At 40.6% G+C, this 7,208-nt stretch overlaps 1 long non-coding RNA gene across 1 annotated transcript; it reads right to left on the bottom strand.

Annotated features, from left to right (window-relative positions):
• Positions 1-646: 646 nt before the first annotated feature.
• LOC307214484 lies at positions 647-5,919 on the bottom strand. Its single transcript, XR_013838145.1, has 3 exons — positions 5,774-5,919; positions 1,964-2,112; positions 647-877 (listed from the first exon to the last, which is right to left on the bottom strand). It is a non-coding gene; the product is annotated as an uncharacterized lncRNA (long non-coding RNA).
• Between the last annotated feature and the right edge of the window lie 1,289 nt (positions 5,920-7,208).

Below are 7,208 nucleotides of genomic sequence, written 5' to 3'. Positions count from 1 at the left end.
CCTTTGTTTTAGATTGCTTGGAGCAGCTCTGTGACTACACCCTTAAAAAAATCCATTTAAAAATGCTTCTAGGATGCGACTGTACCTGACAGGGCAGCCATTTTTTTCCTGTATAGTTCCCCAGGAAGGGACTGCATGTTATGATGTACAGTCACTTCCTCGAAGCATTTTTAAAGGGATTTCTCTTTTTTTGTCATGCAGCCACAGAACTGCTTCAAGCAACTTCAGACATCTAAAGGGTTAGAGGAAGAAAGAAGTAGCTTTCTGAACACCTCATAAGTGCCTTTTTTGTTGTTGTCCTTCCATGGTCAGGTCAAAACTGTTTCATTTCTGCAGGCTTTCAGGAAGTGACTGCTTTTAAGGAAAGGGCTTTGAATAGCTCTGTGCTGTTTTTACTCTCTGCATTTTAATAGATGTTTTGACAACATTTTAATTCTCCTATAGTTTAATTATTTTAACTATTATATTTTATATGTTTCAGCTAGCTGTTTTAATTTTTGTGGCCTGCCTTGAGTCCAAATTCTGGGAGAAAGGAGGGATATAAATAAATGTTTGTTTATTTGAAGAAACTTACCAAACAGATTCAGAAAACAATGGGCAGAGAAATATACAAATGTTTAAAAATAACATGGTCACCCTATACAGTCTTTTCAGAAAGACAAGTATGCACTATGGATGTGGTTTCTTAGTTTTGTGATCTTCCTCTCACACATTTATAAAAATGCTATACATACTCACATCTCTGCTTTTATAATTCAAAATATCACTAGGAATATATAGATAGATAGGCAGATGCAGCTAACAGCATTTTTTTCCTCCTTCAGACATTATGGGTCTTGTTTTGCTGTTAACAAACTTCTTGTGTCACACCATTCACCTGGTGCCAAAAAAGAAAAGCAGAAGCAGATGATTCTTCTGCAGCAGCTGACCTCCCAAGCCTGGGAAAATTAAAACCATCCAAGTTAAATATAAGTTCTTCCATTTAGAAAATGTCAGTCTGGCAGCCTTTACCTGACCGTTTAGCTGGAGCTCCTAACTTGACAGAGAAATGAGCCTTTTTGGATAGCTAGGGGTTAATCCAGTCTGCCATCCAAGCCAGGGGAGAGAAGCAGATTCCCAGATGCCCCTGCTAGAGAAATTAATCCTGGAGCTTAGCATCTGGATCCTTCAACTGCCAAGCTTGCCCCAACAGTCTGTTTCATCACTGGGCCAGATTAAATAAGAATGATGAGCAGGAGCAGGTTCTGCACCGTCAGCGACAAGGAAAAAAACACACCTCCAAACCAAATCAGTTTTACCATTGTGTGTTCCCATGCTAATGTGCATTTAAACAACGTGCCACTTTAAAGCTATATCAAAGAAATCACAGCCAAGCTGTCAGTGTGCTTTTCACAAAAGTTAGAGGTAGGGGAGGAAGTGTATATAGACAGTTCCATTAGGACACCACCTGTTTCTTATGTATACAGTTTATAGTGTGGGACTAATGTATTTTGTTCCAGGCATCTTGCAAAAATTGCCTGATATTTTCCTCCATTTATTAATGCAACTTGCAACAACAGATGGGGCTTGAGCTGCTGAATTCTGATCAGGATTTCAATCCCTTGAAGCTCAGCCATTTATTACAGCAGGGAGATTACTTTGGAAGTAGCAGCAACCGGTAGCATCTGAATATTGAATTAGATTTTGAACAATATAAAAGTGAGGGTGTTTGGGACATCACTCTGAGTCAGCAAGAGCTGACCAGCTCACAGCCCTAAAGTGCTGACTGATATAAGCATGCTTCGTGTAGGGACTCAGGGTCAGCCTTGTGTGTGAGCTAGGACACAAGTATTCTCTGGTTTCAATCTGAGAGTAATTTTAGCCCTGTTTCTTACATTCATTTCTGACAAAATGTGACTTTTGCCCATAATGTTTCACATGATTACTTTTCTTGGGACATCTCATGCTATCTTCCCACCCTTACCTCTCTTTATATCCCTGCTTGTGACCCCCACTCTTTCAGCTTGACCTTTTTTCCTTAGCTGTCCATAAAGGCTCCTGCTAAATAACTTTGCCCAATGTCCCACGCTGGAGCTTTGTGGCTCAGATTCCCAGAAGAGCATGAGAGAGTAACTCAAGAGCAAAACTGAGGAAACAATGAAGAACCTATCCCCCTACAGCTAAGAGTAAAAACAAGGAGTTATACAACAGAGGTGTTGCATGAGCAGCATCTGAAGGGCATATGGATAATACCCAGCTTGCAACTCCATATAAAATGAAAGTGAGGCTTGATATCAGTAAAACTGAAGTCAATGGCCATTCGTTGAGAGCAGTGATAGGAAAGGACCATATTGTCCACCTTCTAAACACTGATGTAAAGCTACGTACCCAGATTCAATGGGCTCTTATGTGCCCCTTCATGGCCTGCATTCTGCAGTTTCCATTTGTGCATGTGGGTTTCTTGTGCCCACCTCTAGAAATGTCCAATCTGATTTATTTGTGCTGGAACATTCTACTTGAACACTTACAACAAACCACCTCTCTCATCCCTTAAGCACAAAACCCATTTTTTCCATGGCTTAAAGGTAAAGGTAAAGGACCCCTGACCGTTAAGTCCAGTTGTGGACGACACTGGGGTTGCGGCGTGCATCTCGCTTTACTGGCCGAGGGAGCCGGCGTTTGTCCGCAGACAGCTTCTGGGTCATGTGGCCAGCATGACTAAGCCGCTTCTGGCAAACCAGAGCAGCACACAGAAATGCTGTTTACCTTCCCGCCAGAGCGGTACCTATTTATTTACTTGCACTTTGAGGTGCTTTTGAACTGCTAGGTTGGCAGGAGCAGGGACCGAGCAATGGGAGTTCACCCTGTCACAGGGTTTCCAACCGCCAACCTTCTGATCAGCAAGCCCTAGGTTCTGTGGTTTAGACCACAGAGCCACCCGCGTACCTTTTCCCATGGCTTAATACCCCTTAACACTTATCCCAACTGAACCAATGTCTAAATATGTGCAGAAAGGTGAGTGATTCATTCCTGATCCACATAAATAGCAGATTAGAATGCAGCTATCCTTCAGTTTTCACACTTCTCCAAATTTTGCAGTATGGTTCTGATTTAAAAACCTAGTCAACTGCACATAAAATGCAAGTTTTCATGCTTTTTAAAATTGCAGATTGATGGAGAAATGAAACAGAACAGACTTAAGGAGGAAAAACTATTCTGGAGCAGAAATAGATGGATCTGTCCATCCTTAAGAATATGTCATTTTTCTGCTTTCCTTTTTAATGTCTAGTTATGTCATGAAAGAAAGGTTAAAATTCTACTGGTCCATTTGAAAGAAATGTTCACCATTCCAGCCTAGCATGGAAGTTGGTTTTAGGCATTACTTTGGAAAATGCAAAACAGAGGCACAAAGTTTGTAGGACTATTACAAATAACACTCAAATATCAAAGTGTATTTTAAATTTGTTAGAATTGCTTCATAATAACTGCACAGTGTTTTCAGCACAAGCAGCAGAATCACATTTCTTTGTCCTCTGTCTCTGCATTGCTTTTTAGACATAGATTCAGCATGTACAGGTAGTTCTTAGGCACATTTAATTGTTTGTTGTTTAGAACAGCCTTCCACTGGGCATTCACCTGGCAGTCATAGGTGACGAGGAATTGTATGCCAGCAAGGAAGACTCTTTTTTACACAGGCTGCCACAATCGGGGCAGGTTGCCTGCTCTGCCTCCTTCCCTCTGGTGCTTGGCATGGCAGTGATTGGGCTGGTGGTGTCTACTCACAGCTGTGCAAGATTTAATCCCAAAGAATCAAATGAAACAATTATGCATCAACAGTTTTGTTCTGCCCATAAATAGGCTAATTTTGTTTTTGTAAGTTGGTAGCTTTTGTAGGTTCATTCATAGGGCTGGTGTAAAATGAGAAAGTTGGTAAGAATTACAGTGGTACCACGGGTTACAGACGCTTCAACTTACAGACTTCGCTAACCCAGAAATAGTACCTCAGGTTAAGAACTATGCTTCAGGATGAGAACAGAAATTGTGGCGTGGTGGCAATTAGCTAATGTGGTACCTCAGGTTAAGAACGGACCATCAGAATGAATTAAGTTCTTAACCCAAGGTACCACTGTATAGATTGCAAACCTGAAGAATCATCACATTATCTTAAAGCCAGGGAGTTAGGGAGAGTTGCTATCCACTAAAATTAGGGCCCAAATGTTGGGCTTCTGAGGCATTTGAATACCTGCTGTTTTGATTTTCCAGTGCCCAAATGACCTAGGTTCTTTCCTATGCAGATTTTGCTTCATACTTTTTCAAAACATATATTAATACTGAGGAATTTTGATGATATCCTTGAAAGACAGACCTGCATGGAACCTTTCTATTGATGCTGCAGAAGTGGCTTAGGTTTGTGAGGCTACTCACCTACAAAACTCTGATTTCCAAGGCAGCACCCTTAAAAGATAATGAGTTCCCAAGAGAGAGAGCCTATATTTTACATCAACACTGAGTTTTCTTCACTGCTTGAAGGAATTATTTTGGTTTGTCTGTGTGACATGGGACTAGGTTAATTTAAAGGTGGCTTTGGGCTCTGATGTAGATGTGCAATCTGTTGGGGGAAACTCTAACACAAAACAGAGAAGGTGGTGGTTTTTATCTGATGAATGCCTGTTGAGATTTAATTGTACACTGGCATGCATTAGTGAACTGGACACCTATTCATTTGTGAGTAGCTACAGACAGAGCCCTGCTGCTTGGCATTATACTTTGTCACCAGCTTCTCCATTTTATTGTCTCCATATCTTGGTTACTTCAGCTGAAATTTTGACAAGTGACAGGCTGGTGACCTTAATCTGTCCATTTTACCCTCTTTGCTTCTTCTTCGATGAAAGCACACAACTGGGAGGTCAACCTTTGGTAAGGACCTAGCCTATCACAATGGCAATAAATTGTTATTACGGATGTTCCTAACTTAATGCTCCTCACTAATATCCCTGCAGTAATGATTAAAAAAGCAAGCCCCAACAGTAGGCCAGCATATCCTACATTAGAAGTGGAAAGCTGAGGCTGAGAGATAGTGACTTGCCTAAGGCCCCCTCAGTATGGGCCAAATTAGAGGTTATCTTGCCAAAAGCATGCAATCAAGTCCCAAGCTTTTTATAATGGGAGACAAGAAGGTCTGAGGGGAGGAAGAGTGTGGTGGGAAAAGAGGATATTGAGCATATGAAAAAATGCTACACCTGCACACCTGAAGTGATACAGTCCAGACTGTTGCCACTTCAGTCTACACAATACGTAGGTCTGCATTTAGGAAACAGCAAGGAAATTAAAATAGTTTCAAATTTACCTACAGGATTTCCACTTCAGAACACTATTTTAGATTTATTTGTAAAGATGGAAAATTCACTCTTAGAAATGTGAGGGGATACCCACCCCCAGTGAGCTAAGATGTACATTGCACTGGTATTATCTTTACTGCATTTTTCAAATAACTCATCATAACAAACCATTGTTCCTTGGGGCACATTCAAATTATAACATTTTCCTCACTGAGAATGAGTACAATGTACCTCTGGAGCTGTTAAGAGTATCCAAATATGCTCTGCAAACATTCAGAAGCTAAGAGCACAAACCTAGGAGAGAGCGCCAAATTAGCTTTACTTAAAAGGATTTAATGGGAACCTAATTTTTAGAAAGGTTACTGCCATTTGGCAATTAGATGATGATAGGAAGACAGAAAGTTCTATGAATTAATACCAAACTGCTATGAGTAAGGTAATTAATTTATTCTCACCCTTTGGTGACATTAATTTGATGCAGCCTTCCTTGATTGGCACTGTGATAGTTCAGAACTAACAAGATCAGACCATCACTGTTTTCTCTTCGGCTGATCATTTTTCCTGTATTTTTCCTGTATTGTGGTGGAGATGGCAAACTAGATATGACCCATGGGCCAAATCCTGTTTTCAAGGATTTAGATCCTGCAAAATAGTAAATCAGTTTATGGTAATATGGTTGCCCAGTTTCACCCATAAGAAAGAACATTTGCAAGCTGCATAAAAAAAAGAACCTGGAAAAGTTAATAATTTAATGATACACCTTTTTTATTTTCTTCTTTTCATATGTAATATGCATGTAATATGTGCACATTTGTATAAAATACTGTGTCTGGGTGTAAGGGCTCCGTGGGTGTGACCCATCATTGCTGGATGGTCCCAGCTTTATTACGCAGCCTGAGGGGTCGGTTTAAGTGACAAAATACTTCCAGCCTTTGGTCTGGAGATCCTAATAGCTCCAAAGAATGCAGAAATTGTTCACTAGTGCATTATGAAATTGGTATCTCATCAATATATGGGGAGATATATTGTATTTCTCTTTGAATTATACCAATTATTCCTTAATTTACACCTAAAAATATGAATCCTCACATGCAAATTTTATGCGTTGGCGTCGCTTTGGTCTTTTTTTGCTGATGCAAGTCCTCCTTTATCGGCAATTCATAACTGGCCATCCTATGTCTGTTTCAGTTTGCTCTTAGAGCCTGTGTTCATGGTTCCACCTGGTTCAGATAATTGTGTTTTCTAAAGAAATACACCAGTGTTCTCTCTGCCTAATTTGCACATCAAGAAAATGTTTTGTGTGGGGACTGTAGCTTGCTTGAAAGCTCTTCTCCTTGTTTGCTTTCCTTGCTGTAATTTCAATTCAGTTGGTTAATACTTTCTGCACAGAAAATTATACCACCTAAATTTGCTTTGTCAAAGGCAAAAGGACTTCAGGGGGGGAAATATGTTTAGGATGGGAGTGTTAATGAGAAATAGGCTGTTATTTCTCTTTCAGAAATCTAACATGGGCTATAGCTCACACACCAATAAATGCATTTTGTCTCTCCTCAATTTTCTGGTGCCACACTGGTTATCTTTTTATTAACTTGGTAGTCATAAGAAGAGCCCTACTGAATCAGGGTAAAGGCCCATCTGGCAGAGGCAGACTTTGGGCTCTCCAATTTCAGCACCCTGTGCAACACTAAAAATTGACGCCTCCCCATCTCTTGTACTCCATTGTACAGCATTGTTGTGGCATCCCCGACAGCACAGCGCCTGGTGTGCCCAAACTGTGTGAGCTACCATAAAACCACCTCTATCATCTAGAAGGGCTGTGCAACCACTTTGTCCATATCCCAAATACTAAGGCTAGCTGGGCATATACTGACAGAAATGGACCTCCAAGCT

This window comes from Podarcis cretensis (assembly GCF_951804945.1).
Source record: "Podarcis cretensis genome assembly, chromosome: 4".
Taxonomy (NCBI): Eukaryota; Metazoa; Chordata; class Lepidosauria; order Squamata; family Lacertidae; genus Podarcis; species Podarcis cretensis.
Note: the sequence above shows the minus strand (reverse complement) of the source record. Positions and strands in the feature narration are given on the sequence as shown.